The sequence below is a fragment of the Petaurus breviceps genome, unplaced genomic scaffold, assembly GCF_028583685.1.
Source record: "Petaurus breviceps papuanus isolate PSGF00001 unplaced genomic scaffold, PetGlider_PUasm1.0 404, whole genome shotgun sequence".
Classification (NCBI taxonomy): Eukaryota; Metazoa; Chordata; class Mammalia; order Diprotodontia; family Petauridae; genus Petaurus; species Petaurus breviceps.
Window position 1 is genome coordinate 86,091 of NW_027186317.1, and position 17,153 is coordinate 103,243.

Sequence of the window (17,153 nt, forward strand, 5' to 3'; positions counted from 1 at the left end):
TGAAACCCAGTTACATGGGTCCAGTGAAAGGTTAGTAACATTATCTCAGCTGGGCCCTGACTCTGGCAAGGCAATCCTTTGACATCTCCCCAATCGATTCCCTATCCCAGCTTTGCCGGATATTTACATTCCTCCCCAAGCCTCCCATACAACCTGTTCCCACCACCCTGCTCAGCTGAGAACTTGGTCTCATATCTCATGGAAACAACTGGATATTTACCCTGAGCTCTCTTGTCTCACCCTAATCTCACATAAATCAGAAGCCTTCTTTTCCTCCTTTACCCCAGCCTCTGATGAAGAGAGGGCCCTCCTCTTCCTCCAGCATATTCCCTACTCTATCATCTCCAAGTTCTCACTAATTTTCAATCTCTCCCTTATTACTGGCTCCTTCCCAACTGCCACAAATCAAAGTATTTCTCCTTGGTCCTCAAAAAACCCATATATGATCCATCCTTCCCCAGTAGATTTTTGTCCTACATCTCTCCTTTTCGTGGTGAAATACCTGGAGATGGTGATCTACACTTAGGATTTCCAGCTCCTTTACTCTTACTTTCTGTAGAACTCTATAGTCTGACTAGTAACTTCACTGTTTAACTGAAACTCCTACTTCCAAAGTGACCGGGGATCTCCTAATTGCTAAACCAAAGGCCCTTTTCTCAACCTTCATCCTTCTTGACCCCTCTGCACCTTCTGTCACTCACACCCCCTTTCCTTGACACTCTCTTCCCTCTAGGTTTGGTGACCCTCCTCCCTTTGAGTTTTCCTCCTGCCATGTCCCAAACTAACCTCATTATCTTTCCCCCAACCCTCCCATCTTCCTGCTCTCCTAACACCATCCAGGTCACCCTCCTGATTGTCCAGGTTCATAAAATGATGGCACCCACTGCTCACCATCTCACATTCACACCATCACCCTCCCTCCATCTTCCATCTTTTGGAAAGTGCTTTTGACTCCACCTTGGTAACCTCTCACACACATCCCCCCTTCCCTCCCAACACGGCCACCTTATACCTTCAAGCCCCAGTTACCTGCATTATTGCTAAAGCCTGCTGATTGGTCTCACTGTCTCCAGTCTCTCCCTGGACCAGTCAATGCTCTACCCAGCTGTCAAATTCACCTTCCTAAAGCTCACAGCTGACTCCGTCACTGACTCCTCAATGAATCACAATGGCTCCCCAGCACCAGGTAGCACAGAAAGTCCTCTACTGGCCTGTTAGGGGCCTTCCTCACCTGCCCCTCCCCTCCCTTTCCAGTCTTCTTTCATCTCACACCCATTTCACACATGCTATAATACAGCAGCAAAGGCCTCCTTCCTATGCCTTGAACAGGACAAACTGTCTCCAGTCTCCGTGGGCTTTCCCTGGCTCCCCTCATGCCTGGAATGCTCCTCTGGCTGCTTTGAAGCCCCAGCTCAAACCCACCCCCCACAATGAGGCTCTGCCAACCCTCCTTAATCTAAGTGCCTTCCCTCCCTTGACTAGCTCCAATTAACATGTATATAGCATGTTGTACATGGCTCTGTCCATGTCTTCCCCACTAGTCTGTGAGCTCCTTGGGAGCAGGGGATGTCCCTTGCCTTCCTTTGAATCCCAACACTTAACATGAGACCTCCCATATAGCAGGCACTTAACAAGTGCTTGTTGACTTGAAGAGGGTCTAGGAAAGAGCCTGTGTCAGACAGCCCAGGCCCCTTCTGGATTCCTTCAGGAGAGCTCCATGACCCAAAGTTCAAACAGTGGATCTTATGGGATTGTAGTTTTATCAGTGGAAGGGAAGAGAAAGGCCATAGTGTCCAACCCCTTCATTTCACAGATGGGGAAACTGAGGTTCATAGGGTCACTGACTTTCCTGGGATTCCACTGTTAAAGTGTCAGAAAAAGAATGGCAAGACAGGTTTTCCTGCCCGTGACTCTAGCACTCCCTCCACTGTGACATGTAGCTACCCCTGTGATAACAACACTCACTGACCTGGACAGGAGGTTCTGGGGTCTTCTGGCTCCAGGGTCCATGGTGCTTCCCCTGGTCCAAGATGGGGGATCAGACCTTCTCTGGGAGCTGGAAGTCCTGGGGATGGGAACAAGGAAGAGAAGAGGATGGAGAGACACTGGTAACTTAGCTCTCGTTAGGGAAGGAGGGTCACAGGAGGCTTCCCAGGAAGTTCAAGAACATCTTCCATGATGTTTACTGTGGGGAGCTTTGGTGGAGATGGGAAGGAGATCATGTGGAAGCAGAAAATTCTGCTTTCTCCACTTCCTTCATAGAAGGACAAATTGATTCCAACATATAAACACTGAGAGGCATCTGGTAGTGCAGTGCAGAGAGCCCTGGGCCCGGATTCAGAAAGCTCTGAGTTCAAATCTGGTCTCAAACACTTATCAGCAAAGTTCCAAAGCAAGTCACTTAACCTGTTTGCCTCAGTTTCCTCAACTGTAAAATGGGGATATCAATATCATATTGTTTTAAGGATTCAATTAAATAGTATATGTAAAGAAAGCTCTTAGCACAGTGACTGGTACATGGTAGGCATACATAAATTTTTAGTCCTTCACTTCCTTTTGCACCATTTGTCCTGGAATTCTGGGGATTTAGGAAGGAAGACCCAGGGCACACTTGCTATACCAGGCTTCTGAGATTCAGACTAAAAGCTATGAGCTATAAATTTATTTTTCTTAGTTTTTATTTAGTATTTTATTTTTCCCCAGTTACATGCAAAAACATTTCTTTTTTTTTTTTTTGCTTTTTAGAGGGGGGAGGGCAGCACAATTGGGGATAAGTGACTTGCCCAAGGTCACACGACTAGTAAGTGTTAAGTGAGGTCAAATTTGAACTAGGGTCCTCCAGACTCCAGGGCTTGTACTCTATTCACTGCACCACCTAGCCACCCCCAAAACAATTCTTAACACTCCTTTTTAAAACTTTGTGTTCCAAATTCTCTCCCATCCTTCCTCTCTACCCTGCCTCACTGAGAAGGTAAGCAATTCGATATGGGTTATACATGTGCAGTCGTACAAAACACTTCCATAATAGTCATGGTGTGAAAGAAAACATAGACACACACACACACACAAAATACCTCAAGAAAAATAAAGTTCTAAAAAAGTCTGCTTCAATCTGTATTCAGACACCATCAGTTCTTTCTCTGGGAGTGGACAGCACTTTTCATCCTTTGGAGTTGTCTTGGATGGTTGTATTGCTGAGAATAGCCAAGTCCTTCACATTCGATCATTGCATAATGTCACTGTTACTTTGTACACAGAACATTCACTTTGCATCAGTTCATGCAAGTCTTCCCCAGTTTCTCTGAGAGCACCCTGATCATCATTTCTTACAGTACAATAGCATTCCATCATAATCCCATAGCCCAGCTTGTTCGGTCATTCCCCAGTTGATGGACTTCCCCTCAAGTTCTGATTCATTATGCCCAAAAAAGAGCTGCTATGAATATTTTTGTGCATAGAAGTTCTTTTCCTTTGTGTCTTTTTCCCTTTTGGGGTACAGACCTCGCAGTGGAATTGCTAGGTCAAAGGTTATGCGTGGTTTTATAGCCCTTTGGGCACAGTTCCAAATTCGTGAGCTACAAATGTATGCTTGTTAACAAGTAGAACCTTCCAAAGATCAGACCCATCCTAAAAGGGAAGAGGCTGCTTTGGGAGGAAGGGGCTTCTCTGTACCGCCCGTCTCCAAGGAAAAGCTGCCTCAGCAGTGTTCAGAGATTTGGCAGACCAAATTCATGTTCAGGGAGGTCAGACTAGAAACAACCTGTGACATCACTTCCAAGTCCAAAATTCTTCAACACTGGTGTGATCCTTGACTTCAGGCTCCCTAGAACCAGTAAGGGACAGCTTCAGGGGCAACAAAAGACAACCCCAGCTCCCTGTTAGTGCAAAAACCTTTTTACTGGACATCCAGGCAGCAAGGGGACTGTCTCAGGCACTAGAGGTTTGCATTTTGGCCTTTCCAATCATTGACAAATGCTCCAAACCCTGAACACTAGGAAGGGAATGAAGGCAGTTCCTTTGATGGTTGATTCATAGCTCCAGAGGAAGTGTCCTTACCCAGGGAGAGCAGGTTCTGGGCATTCTCCAGCATGACCTCCTTGTACAGCTCCTTCTGAGGAGGGTCCAAGAGGCCCCACTCCTCTGGGGTGAAGTCCACAGCCACATCCTGGAATGTCACCAACCCCTAAATCATCAAATGTCACAAAATTTAGAGGAGAGACTCCAGAATTCATCTAGTCCAACGCTCATCGATTTACAGGAAGAAACTAAAGCATGGAAAGGGGATTTACCCAAAGGTCACAACCTTTAGGAGTGTCAGAGCCATCATTTAGAAAAATGGTCATGAGGGGCAGCCAGGTGGCTCAGCCAGTAAGAGTACTGGCTCCAGTGTCGGGATGACCTGGGGATCAAATCTGGCTCAGATACTTGGCACCAAACCCAGAAATAACTGGCCATGTAACCTTGAGCAAGTTACTTAACCCTGATTGCTTAAAAAAAAAAAAGAAAAATGGTCATGAAACGTCCAATGGAAAATGAAGAAAAGCTTTTTTATACGTGTAGTTGGAATAAAGAAATGTGCTACCATGACTTGTTTCTTCCTACAGAATCAGAGAAGTTATGTGATCGATCAAAGATTAATGAGGATCTCTAAGGGAGAAGGTGATGGTAAATTTCTTCCTCATCAGAACAGACATAAGTGATAGGTCATAAAGAACATCCCACGTAGATACCAGCAGATGCTGTGTGTTCCTGAGGCAGGGGGAGATGGCAGCTGGAGGGGGGGGGGAGCAGAATTTCCTGTCATCACTGAAAAGAGCAAAAAGAAGAAGAAAAGATCAAGTTTACTTCCAGGGTGGCTGAAATAAAGTCTCATCCAGATGGAAAAAAGAGACTGCTCTTAAGAGATAGTAATGACATTGTGGTCTGACCTGAGCAGTATGAGACTCTCCAATCAAGGGTAAAGAGCCATGAGTTGCTATGTGGAGGACTTCAGGCAGCTCTGGGCACGATCCACCATGGCCAGAACATCTCAGGCCTCAGCTTGGTTGCTTTCACTCGTTCATGGCACATATTCATTCTTTGGGATTAGTTAGTTACAGAGAAATGAATAGGCAAGAATGGGAAAGGAGATTTCCTTCATTTATTGAAAATATAACATTTTATTTTATTTATTTTATTTGGAGAGGGTAAGGCAGGGCAGTTGGGATTAAGTGACTTGCCCAAGGCCACATGGCTAGTAAGTGGTAAGTGTCTGAGGCCGGATTTGAACTCGGATCCTCCAGACTCCAGGGCCTGTGCTCTATTCACTGCACCACCTAGCCCCTCTTATATGTAATATTTTATTAACCAAGGTTTGGATTTGAGCTAATTCATGAGAAAGACATTGCCAGTTTCCTTATGAGAAATAAAGAGGCTATCCAGACCCCTGAAACTCTGGAATCTGGAAGAATGGACTGAAGAACGCCCCACACAGCTGGACCAGATCTGGACCCTGGCATGATGCATCACTGTGGGATTTAATGAACCTGCTTGGCTTCTCCACCGGGCCCCAGTGTGTGGGACCTTCTCCCATCCCCTAGACTGTTCAGCTTCCTTTTGTTTGTCTTCTTCCCCCACTAGATTAGAAGCTCCTTGAGGGCAGGGACTCTCTTTCACTTGTGATATTTCATTTCCCGGCCCTTAGTGCTAGGCATGGTACACAGTAGGTGCTTAATAGTTGTTGACTATTGACCATTCAACCACCCTCATTTCAGCCTTCACCCCAGACTGTCCTTTCACAACCAAAGCCATTCAGGCTGACCTAGCTCCCCTCCCAGACTCCTGTCAGACATCTCCAACATGGCCCCCAGTATCCCTAACACACTGTGTCCACAAGAGAACTCCTTCCCTTCCCTCCCACTGTCAGAGGCAACGTCATGTCCCACCAAGCTATGCCTCGTTCAACCCCCACTTCTCTCCCCTTTTATCCAATCTGTTGCCAAGGCCTGTGAGTTGTGCCTTCCAACATCTCTCAGACACAGCCCCTTCTCTCCTGATACTGGGCACCAGCTCTCCTTGTCTCGCCCTCGGACTGTTGCTGGGCCAGCCAGCCTCAAGACCCTCCCCACTCCAGTGAATCCTGCATTTGGTCCACAAAGGGACCTTCCTAAATCACCTTCCTAAATTCCTGATCCTGGACTCCCTATTCAATAACCTCATTTCCTGGACTCCCTACCAGGATGAAGTACAATTCTCCTGCATTCAAAGCCCATCTCGACCTGGTATTCCAGTCTTCTTCAAGCCTTATTTCCTGCCACCTCCTCCCTGACCCGAGGACACTGGCCTCCTTGCTACTCCAGAAGACCCATCTCTTGGTTCAGGGCATTTTCTCTGGCTTTCTGGAATAGGGAGAACTGAGTTCAGATGCTGCCTCATACACTAAGCCAGCAAAGAGCCTGCCCTCTCAGGGTGCCTCCCATCCACACTGCAGAGAGCTGCACAGAGCTGCTGACCTGACGTCAGCCCCATCAGACTGGGAGACCCTTGAGGGAAGGGCCTGGTTTTCCTTCCTTTGTATACACAGTAGGTTAGCTCAGTGTGTCTATGCTTTCTAAAAGCTTGTGGACTTCACCTAAGAACTGCTAAATGGGAAGGATTCAGAGACCTGGGAAGACATGTGTGGCCTGAGGCAGGAGGACAGGAGCAGCCCCAGGAGGGCCATGTCTGCCCTGCCGGCAGCCCTGCCAAGGCCCAGAGCTGGGGCAGCCTTCAGGGCTCTGCTGCAGGCCCAGCCAGGCAACACTCACGGTCAAGGGGTTCCTGGCCCTTCAGCTGGTAACAGAGAGAGCTTGGCCACAAGAGCCAGAGGAGGGGGAGAAGGGGTGTGTGTGTGTGTGCATGAGTGTGTGTGTGTGAGTGTGTATGTGTGAGTTTCTGTGTATGTGTGTGAGTGTGTGTGTGAGAGAGAATGTATGTGTGCCTATGAGTGTGTGTGTGTGTGATGCAAAAGGAGAGCAAAGATTTGGCTTCTAAAAGACAGAGACTGAGGGGCCACCAGGTGACAGCAGTGAGTAAAGCGCTGGCCCCGGACTCAGGAGGACCAGAGTTCAGTTCCAGCCTGAGACACTTAACATCCGCACAAGAAAACTAGCCTTGTGACCTTTGGCAAGTTACTTAACCCCAATAGCCCTCCAAAAGGCAAAAAAAAAAATTGAGACTAAGGTATGACAGGATGTCCCAATGGAGACTCAGTTGTAATAAAGATGAACTTAACAAAAAAACCCAGGAGGGAGGGTGGTGGTGGGAGGGGGGTGGTGGGGGAGGGGGTTGGGGGGGGAGGGGGTGAGGAGGGGGGGGGAGGGAGGAGGGATGGTAGGGGAGGGGACTCTTAGTGCTCCAGATGCCAAAGTGCCTTGAATCAGTTCAAAACCCAGGAGAGAGCAGGGCAATGCTGTTACTACTCTGCTCAGGTCCCTGCCTCTTTTTGTACAGAAACAATCCTTAGGCAGGGCATTGTCGGCCTCACAGACAGTCCTCTAGGTCTGTAGAAATGGCCTCTGGCTGAGCTTGGCCCAGTCTGAGGACAGTGCACTCACCTGGGCTGGGGGTCTGCAGCTCCCAGGGGCTATTCCCTCTGGCTCCAGGCTCCCTGCTTGGGCCAGGCCTGGGTCCTCTGCAGGCTGAGCTAGGGAGGCTGAAGGATCCCAGAGAGGCAGAGGGCCTTCCTTTCTCTTCTGGGCAGGACCCCACCTGTGGGGATTTACAGGGGGGTGAGGTTCCACAGAAGATAGAAAAACCCTGCCCTGCCCTCAGGGGAGAGACCTGAAACAGCTGAGGGAGGAGGAAGCAGGCAGGGCCAGGCTGGGAAATGAAGATGGCCAGAACAGGAAGGACCCCCCCCCCCCTTACTGCTGCTCTCCTGCCCCTCCTCTTACACAGACCCAGGAGGCAGAGGGGCTTTGGGATCCCAGGTGGGAGGAGACCAGCCAGAGCCTAAATGGATCCTGGGCCAGAGCTACCCCTCCATTTACTCCTCTGCCCTCCCTCCTCCCCAACTCACCCACAGAATCTAGACAACAGACTGACTGCTTGATCTAGGAGACAGGGAAGCTTGAGATTGGGGAGAGCTCTGGGAAGGAGCTGCCAGGAATGACCAGGGGAGCCCTGAGGGGGACACGATCATGTCTAGGATTCAGCCCCCTGGCAGGGGCTGGAGGGTTCTGAAAGAAGAGGGGGCAGGGCAGGAGACCAGGGTAGGGAAGGTCAGGGAGGCAGAAAAGGGATCATCTCAGTGCCAGAAGGGTTCCAGGAGGGCAGCTGAGCCTGGGAGAGAAGGACTGACTGTGTGCTGGGTCTCCCTAGGAGCTGGGGAAGGCTCCTGGGACCCTCTTTGGGGCTCAGGCTTGGAGGGGGCAGATCTGGGGCCCCTGGGGGGTAAACTGGAGACAAGGAAGCAAAGCCTGGGATCTGACAGGGGCAGGCAGGAGGGCCACAGGGCCAGGGAGGGGAGGCTGGGCAGGAGCTTTGGTGCCTGGGGCCTGGGGAGGTCTTGGGACCAAGGAGGCAGGACTCCTGGGTCCTTATGGGGAGCCAAGGCTGCTGATGGGACAAGGGAATCTCTGAAGAGGGGCTGGGGGCAGGGGGACAGGACACTGGGGTCCTGATGGGGAGGCTGGGGAAGGTGCCCAGGACTTTGGGGTGGGATGGGGGGCCTGGCCCATAGGCAGAGGCTGGGATCCTGCCAGGGAGCCCGCTTTGGGAGAAAGGAGGGCTGCTGGCAGCCCTGGAGGACACTCAGCACGAGAGGGCAGCCAGCAGCAGCCGAGGGCTGCACAGCTTCCGGGCTCACTCCTACCTGGGAGCTGCAAGCACACAGCCAGCTTCCGGAGGAACAGCCGCCTCAGCTGCAGGGAAGGCGGGCAGAGTAATCACAGCTCCAGAAGCAGGGGAGCAGCAAGATCTCAGCTCCACTGGCTCCAGCTGCCAAGTGGAAGCCCAGCCTGGGCGGCTCCTCCAGTGCCAGAGCCCCGCCCTGCCCCGTCCTCCTGGGACCCCGGATCTTCCTTTTCCTCCAATGGCTCCCAGACCCTGCCTGCCTCTCCTGCCCAAGCCCGGCCCTCCATCACATGCATGCCTTGGCCACTGGAATGACTCCTTTCCTTTCTAGACCCCTCCCAGGCATCCACACTCCACACTCCACTCCAGGGCTCAAATGTCAACTGGGCCTCCACCCACCCAGCTAGTCACCTGGGAAAGTCCCCCTCCCACAGCCTTCCTCCCTCCCACCACCTCTCTCCTTCCTTCCTCTGGAACTCAGACCTCCTCCTTCTGAGTAGAATCTCCTGGTCTTCTGCCAGGTCTTCCTTCCCTCAGACTCACACTCATCCTCTTCCCAGTCAGGATACCCAGACCCTCCCTCTCTCCTGACTCTCCCAACCATTCCCCTCCCTGACCAGGTAGGTGACCCTGTCCTCCCCACAGTCTGGACCCCAGACTTGCGCATCCAAATTTAACCCTCACCTTTGCACAGACCTGGGGGCATTTCCCTCTCTGTTGTTATTCTTCCCTAAGGGACATTCTCTCTCTGAAGGACAGATGGATCCTCTGGGAGAGCTGAGGTCAAGGGGTCAGGATCCTGGGTCCCAGATCAGGTATTACAGCTGCTTGTAAAATGAACCCTTCTGTCTCCTCATATTAACAGAGAGACATTTTAAAGCAGGAAAAGAAAACCATCATTTAAAGTTTATCCACAACTTATTAAAGCAATTTTATCTAAAATAGCCTTAATCCAATTTTGAGATTTTATAGACAATTATTGAAACATTAACAAAACCTGTATATCCTAGGGGGGGAAATACATTCCCCAAAACGTCATTCATCTCTCTATATTCATTGGACCCCAAGGAAGCTCAATATTTTGGCCTATCATTCAGGGACTTGGGGTTTACTCAGCCTTGTGTCACTAGTCCCAATGGGAACATTTGAAATCCAACATTAAATATCCAATTCTCAGGAAAAACAGTCTCATCTTGTTGCTTTTCTCAAAGTGAAGTTTGCTCCTTTATTAAAATTTGAAGCTAAAATTTTTACCTAAAATTTAAAACTTTTACACATTTTTCCTATTATATCTTTGTCCTGGGCCTCCTACCCCACTCTCAGACTCACTGAGCACAGATATGTGTGTGTGTGTCTGTGTGTGTGTGTATGTGTGAATATTTATGTATCCCATCAGATCATCTAGAAAAGAAGTGACATTGTTCAGATCTGATGCTAAGCATGACATACATTCCAAAAAAGTGCCAGATGGCAAGACTAGTGACTCTTTTTCCAAGTGGCTTAAGTTGGGAAATTGAAAGAAACAGTGACCACCACTTCAGAATAGTAAAAGTAAAATCAATAAGGTCTTACACTCTTGTACCACATTGCAGCAACTTAGATATATTTAAGTATTACAACATAAGACTGATGAAAAAGAAAAAAAAACCCCGTACAATTCACCTGTGCTGGTTTTAGAAGTTTGTTATGAAAGGAAGAGGGAGGAACAACGTCAAGACTTCAAGTGCATAGAGTGACCTAAATAAGAGAAAGCTTCCTCAGGTCTGATCAATTCCAGGTAAGTCACAGATAACTTTTTGGAATGGCCAATCATTTAGCCAATTTCCACATTATTCACAAGGTGTCATTGTTGGCTTAATGAGGTTGGAAATGTTCCTATTCACAAAGGAAATATCACAATGGGGAAACTGAGTCAAAAGCAACTCAAAGCATTTCCCTTAAATAGTAGTTTACTGGTGTAAAGGTAATTTAGACAATTAAACCTGAATTCAGAACTCAGAACAATACCAAATTTCATATGTGTGTATATGTATGTGTGTTTTTGTGTGTGCATGTGTCTGTATGTATACATATATAGTCCCAAAAGATTTTTCCTCCACTAGTCAGTTTTACTGATCAGCTGAGGGTAAGGTACAGTTATGATTTTTTTTCCTTTTCTTGCAGTAGCACTTAATGAGAAAACATTATTACTCTTAAGTCCTTAGTAAGTACATTCAAGGTCTTGTCTTGCTCTTTCTAGTTTACATCCAGCTTGGAGCAAAAATCAATCAGTAGAAGTGGGGGAAAAAATAACCAAATTCTATAGTTACACACATGCCCTGAATACGTGATTGTTCCCTCAAAACCCAGAAAACCACAGGCCATTGGAAGTCTCTAGGGCACAGGTGTGCACATCTTAAGGCATTGCACATTGACCCCTGAAGCAACAATCTGGGTTTTCTTGGAGCTAAGGGCCCTCGAAGGCATAAATTTAATACATATGATGCCAGTTTCAGTTTTATAATTTTCATAATTAGTGGCCAGAGATTTTATTATCAAAATCACTTCATTATTCTTCACAAACTTCTCAAGCATTCCCAGCCCAATCCCCTCCACCCCCTGCCAGAAATGGTTTTTGTATGTGATGAAGGTGGTAAGGCCTTCAGGTAGGACTTGAAGCTCACTGGACATCAGCAAGTTTGCACTGGAAAGAAACTTTATGGATGTAATCCATGTAATTAAGTCTTTAGACAACAGTCACCCCTCATTATCCAACAGAGAAGTCACACTAGATTGAACTCTTATCACTGCAATAAATGAAGAAAGGCATTCAAATGGAGCACAGAGCTTGCTGTCCCTCTTCAGTTTGTTTCACACTCTGTGATCCCATTGGGGATTTTCTTGGCAGAGACACTAGAGTGGTTGGCATTTCCTTCTCCACCTATTTTACAGATGAGGAAACTGAGGCAAATAGAGTCACAGAGCTTATAAGTGACAGTATTGTGAAGAACAACATCTAACTCTGGTGATATTTTGGGGGCTATAAGTGCCTCCTGATGCATCATGCAGTGAGTAAAAGTGATATATTTATTGCCATCAGCTTTAACTTTTGTTATAAATCCAACATTTTCAGGGCAGCTATTTGGCACAGTGAATAGAGCATCAGCCCTGTAGTCAGGAGGACCTGAGTTCAAATCCGGCCTAAGACACAACACACACGAAAAAACTAGCCATGTGACCTTGGGCAAGTCACTTAACCTCAATTGCCCTCCCCTACCCCCCTTCAAAAAGCAAAACAATAATAAACAAAAGTCTTTAAAAATAAATAGATAGATAGATCCAACATTCTCACCCACCATTGCTCTAGCACTCTCTGTGTAGACTCCAACACAATTTTTCCACTGTCAACCTTCATTTGTGAAAAATGTGTCTACTCTGAAATATATATCTTCCCCTCCTGTGTGCCCTTCCAAAGGGTAACAAAACAATAATTCCTCATGTATGCTTCCTTCATAAACATATCTTACATAAAGTAACAACTATGGTATGATACAAATATCAGTGGTTTCATCTAACTGAATTGCAAACTTTGGGCTGCTATTAAGCCTGGTAATAAGCTGCTGGAATTGGTCATTATTCATTTCAGAAATTCTCTTGGAAACAGTATCATTTGATAAAGGAATTTTATGAATTTCATCCCTATACTTTTTCCCATGAACTATTTCTGACATTTTACTAGTAGCAGGTAACACAAAATCTCCTATCACATAGGGCTTTTTGGGTTTTACAGTTACATAAGAAGTTTCATAAGAGGCAATAAATACATTTTCTTGACAATAACAAATTTCTCAAAACACAGTTTTTCTTTTTTTTGAAAATGTTAAAAAGTCATTCCAAATCTTCCCTTGGTTTATTGCAGTACCCTGCATGCTTGGTATTAAGACATCATTTTAGTTTGGCAGGTTTCATGCTTTCCACAGCCAAAAACTTCAGTATAAATTGAGCAAAGAGGTTCTTCCACATCATCACCATTATTAGAGGTAAATCCATATTGCAAAAATCATTGGAAATTTTCTTTTTCTTGTCAATTGAGATGAGCTACACCCTGATGATGAAGACTGCCACACTGTCATGACTATTTTTATTCTCTCTAAATCTAAGCCCTTATCCATAACTGAAAAATATTTTGTCCTAAAATATAAGTAAATATTGCTAATCATTTCTCAAATAAAAGCTTTAGTTTATGAAATTATATTTGTTTGTACTTAGTTTCAAAAATGGATGTTCACACTTACATAGACATATAGTGGTGATGGTTGAGAAATGTTATTAAATGGCTTTTGTCTTTACTTGCTGCAGGTAAACACCTATGTTTCTGTAAAAGGAGATAACAGCAATTTTAAAAATCAGACATCCTTGGGCCACCAGGTGGAGCAGTGAGTAAGAGCGCCGGCCCCAGCTCTGGAGACCTGGGATCAGTTCCAGCCTCAGATACTCGGCACCCACGCAAAAATAACTGGCCGTGTAACCTGGAGCAAGTTACTTAACCCTGATTGCTTTAAAAAAAAAAAATCAAACATTCTACCAGAATACCATCCAAAGATATATTCATTTGATACTTACATGCTTAGCAATAATGGTAGGAAGATATTAAAAGTCTTTGTTTTCCATAATTTAACTGTGGTGTTTCTATAAGAGCAGAAAACTTTGTATGTACAGTAAAAATCCTCAGTCCATAACATATGACAGTCCCAAATCTGAGCTGAGGGGTTTCTGACAGTGTTTGTCAGCACTTTGTGGTGTGACAGCATGTGCAGTACAAAGTGCACCATTGCACTCTCAGAAAACTTGTACTGTCAACAAATTTTTCACAACCCCACATTAAGTTACATCTCCACATATGGGGTCATGACCCACAATTTAAGAAGCACTGGTATAGACCAATGTCTCACAGTGTAGATCAAGATTAGCTCTAAATGAATGCATGCCTTAGATTAAAAAGTTCACCTCAAAAAAATGAGAGGAAGAATGAAGAGGGTACATTTTGTAAATATGGAGAAGGGAAGAGTTCATCCCCAAATAAAGGATAGAGGAGATTACAGGGGATAAAATTAGCAATTTTGGTCACACAAAAATACCAATGCATGTAAACTGAAGGGGAATCAATTGGGGAAAAGATTTTCAGGAAGTTTCTCTGATAAAGTTCTCATTTTAAAGGTATGGTAAAAATAGATGCAACTTTTTTTAAATGAACCATTCTCCAATAGATGTCTGGTCAAAAGCTATGAACAGGCAGTTTTCTTTTTTTTTTTTTAATTTTTATTTTGAGTTCCAAGTTCTTTACTTCCCTTCACTCTCCCCCACCCATTGAGAGGGTAAGAAATACTTGAGTCATTATATATATAAAGTCATAATATACATATTACATATTAGTTATGTGGATAAAAAATAGAGAAAAAATATGCTTTGTATTCATCGTCTCTGCCTAGAGGTGGATAGCATCTTCCATCCTGAGTCCTTCTGAACTGCCATGGACCTGTGCCTTGCTCTAAGCAGCTCAGCCTTTCCCAGGCCATCACTGTTACAATGTTGCTGTTACTGTGTACAGGGTTCTCCAGGTTTTGTTCACTTCCTTTGTATCAGTATGTGTAAGTCTTACTAGGTTTTTCTGAATCCACCCTGCTTGTCATTATTTAAAGCTGTAAAACTGAAAACTGCTTTTCCTTCTGTTTTTAAGACTTAAGGTCTCATGGGGTTAAGACTCTCCCGCACCTGCATGAGTCTGACTCCTTAGCTTTCTAGTGCCATCCTTCTCCTACATTCTGGGAGGCATATGTGGTGTTCAAGGAGGCCTAGGCCCTCTGGGGTGAGGGTAGCCATGCCCTTTTCAGGACTGTTCATCCACCTGTGGTGTCTACCTCCCACTCAACTCTCACCTGTGGCTCCAGGAAGCTGTGGCACAGGCAGAGGGCACACTCTGGTAAGCCATCTTGGCAGATGAGCTAAACCAGGTTGAGGGTAACTGACAGGCCTCAAACTGTTGGTGAGTTAGGGGAATGTCTACCCCAAGCATGTGAAGATTTCTCCCAGGAGAATGGATGGGTAAGAACCATTTGTTCCAGTGGCCCTAAAGGTGGCTGAAGCAGGTGCTGGGGAGCAGTTAGAACTTGGTCAGATATCAAAGACACCAAGGTCATCCACGGCATCGGGGACCATGACTTGACTCCTCTGGCTTGCCCCTGGCCTGTGATGACTCTGGTAGTGTGAGGCTGATAACTCTGCAGCTCTGCTTGACTTCAGGGCAAGCCACCAGGAGTCTCTACATCCCCATGATGCCATTGGGCTTCTTTGAAAGGAAATGATAACAGCATTCCACTGTGAATGGAATCTTTGTCCTTGTATTGTCTCTCTTTGTCAGCTCACCCACCACCCACTTACCTGAAATTCAACTGGCTTCAATCCAAACTTTCACAACTCTCAAGACTTCAGACTAATCCTCCCATGAAGGATTACTCCTATTTCCTATGGAGGAAGTAATGAGGAGGAGCCTATGTGACTTTTAACCAAACTCCTCACTGAAATGTCTGCTATTAATAAAAGCCCCTATCAGCCCTCACTCAGGATCTTTGGGCACTGTGAGAGGCCGTTGATCCAATTTCTTGCTTACCAACAGCTTCACTAACAAACTGATTGTGCTCAGAACCTTGTGTGATAGTAATGGCAATTAAAGATTCCCCTGTATTGGCTTGGTTTTCAAATTGATTGTGTTAAAACCCAGAGTTTGTTAATCCCACCTGTGGGATGGACTTGTTGATGTGAAAAGAAAGTCCTGAACTGGGAGGAGCTGGTGACGTAGATTTGGAGAGACAAGAGAGAGGTGGAAGAACTTTTTTTTTTGGAAGCAGCACCTCGTGGAGAGAGAGAGACTAAGAGAATTGCTGGTGGCTGCTTTAAATTGCCCTGGACTTTTGAGACCTGCCCCCTGAGCTGCCAAGGACTGAGGAGACATGGCTGTTTTGCTGGTACTTTGTCTGTCTGTTTTGATGTTGTTTTGCCAGATTTGTGCACTGGTGAAAGACAGTCCTGTTGTTGAAGAAGTCCTGGAACATGGCTGTTGGCTAAGAGCTCCTGAGACTGTCCTGCAGACAGAGAGTGAATACTGTCCACTGGTGAAGGACAGTGCTGTTGTTGCAGGGGTCTGGGAACCTTTCTGTTGGTTCAGAAGCCCTGAAGGATTTTCTTGTTGTATGTTTACAGAAATCCTGGGAGAGGGTTTTGCTAATGTTTTCAGGGGTTCTAGGACTGTTCTACAGACAGAGGATGAATTAATGAAGGGACTGGCAATTTATCTTGTGGCCCTGCTAAGCCTTGTCTCCCCAGGAACTAAGATTGCTGAGAACTTGCCTAGTGTCAAGATGAAGAAAAGACCTCCATTTGGGTATTAAGTGCTGTGCTTGGACTTGATGTAACTCTGGGGTAGATCAATTGTGATCCAGGGGTGGGGAACTTTTGACCTTTTTGTGCTCTGTGATTGACAAATGAAGGTACTTTACTTATGTTTGGAAACTAATCTCCATTTGAGAAGAGGGGCTTTGTGGTGGACTAAATGAAGGTATAGCCTGGGGGTGGAGAAGTATTTAGAACAGGGATTTTGTAATTGATTGAATGATTGGAAGGTCCTGGGGTGGGGTAGTCCTTGGAGATTATTTAATCACACTTAGTAAATGCTGTATTTGGAATGATGTCATGTTTTGACCTTCTCTTCTTGGTTTGTCACTGAATAAAATGGAGAGCCCCTATGCTGGTATTCTGAACCTTGGGAAGTTGCCTTTCCTTGGCATTACAGTACACCTTGACTCTCAGTTTACCTTCATTTAGGTCATAACACAGTCCAATGGTATTCCACTATGAACATATACCGCTACTTATTCGGCCATCCTCCAATGGATGAGCTTCCCCTCACTTTCTAATTCTTTGCCACCACAGAAAGAGCAACTGTCAATATTTTTGTACACATAGGCCCTTCTTCTTTCCTTTGACTTCTTTGGGATACAAACCTAGGAGTGACGTTTCTGGATCAAAGGGTACGCACAACTTGGTAGCCACTCGGTGAGACTTCCCAATTGTCCTCCAGACTCAACTCCACTAACAATGCATGAGCGTTCCTATTTTTCTGCATCCCACCCAGCATTTGTTCTTTCCTTTTCTGCCATGTTCGTCCATCTGATGGGTATGAGGTAGCAACTCAGAGTTTCCATCGTGTACATTTCTCTAGTTCTTGGTGATTTAGAGCATGTTTTCCCATAGGAGTATTGATAGCTATACCCATCTGAAAAAAATGTTCCATATCTGTCATCATT

The 17,153-nt window shown here is 45.9% G+C and overlaps 1 pseudogene; it reads right to left on the reverse strand.

Annotated features, from left to right (window-relative positions):
• LOC138171024 (zinc finger protein 850-like) overlaps positions 1-17,153 on the reverse strand; it is a 113,494-nt pseudogene that overhangs the window by 48,636 nt on the left and 47,705 nt on the right.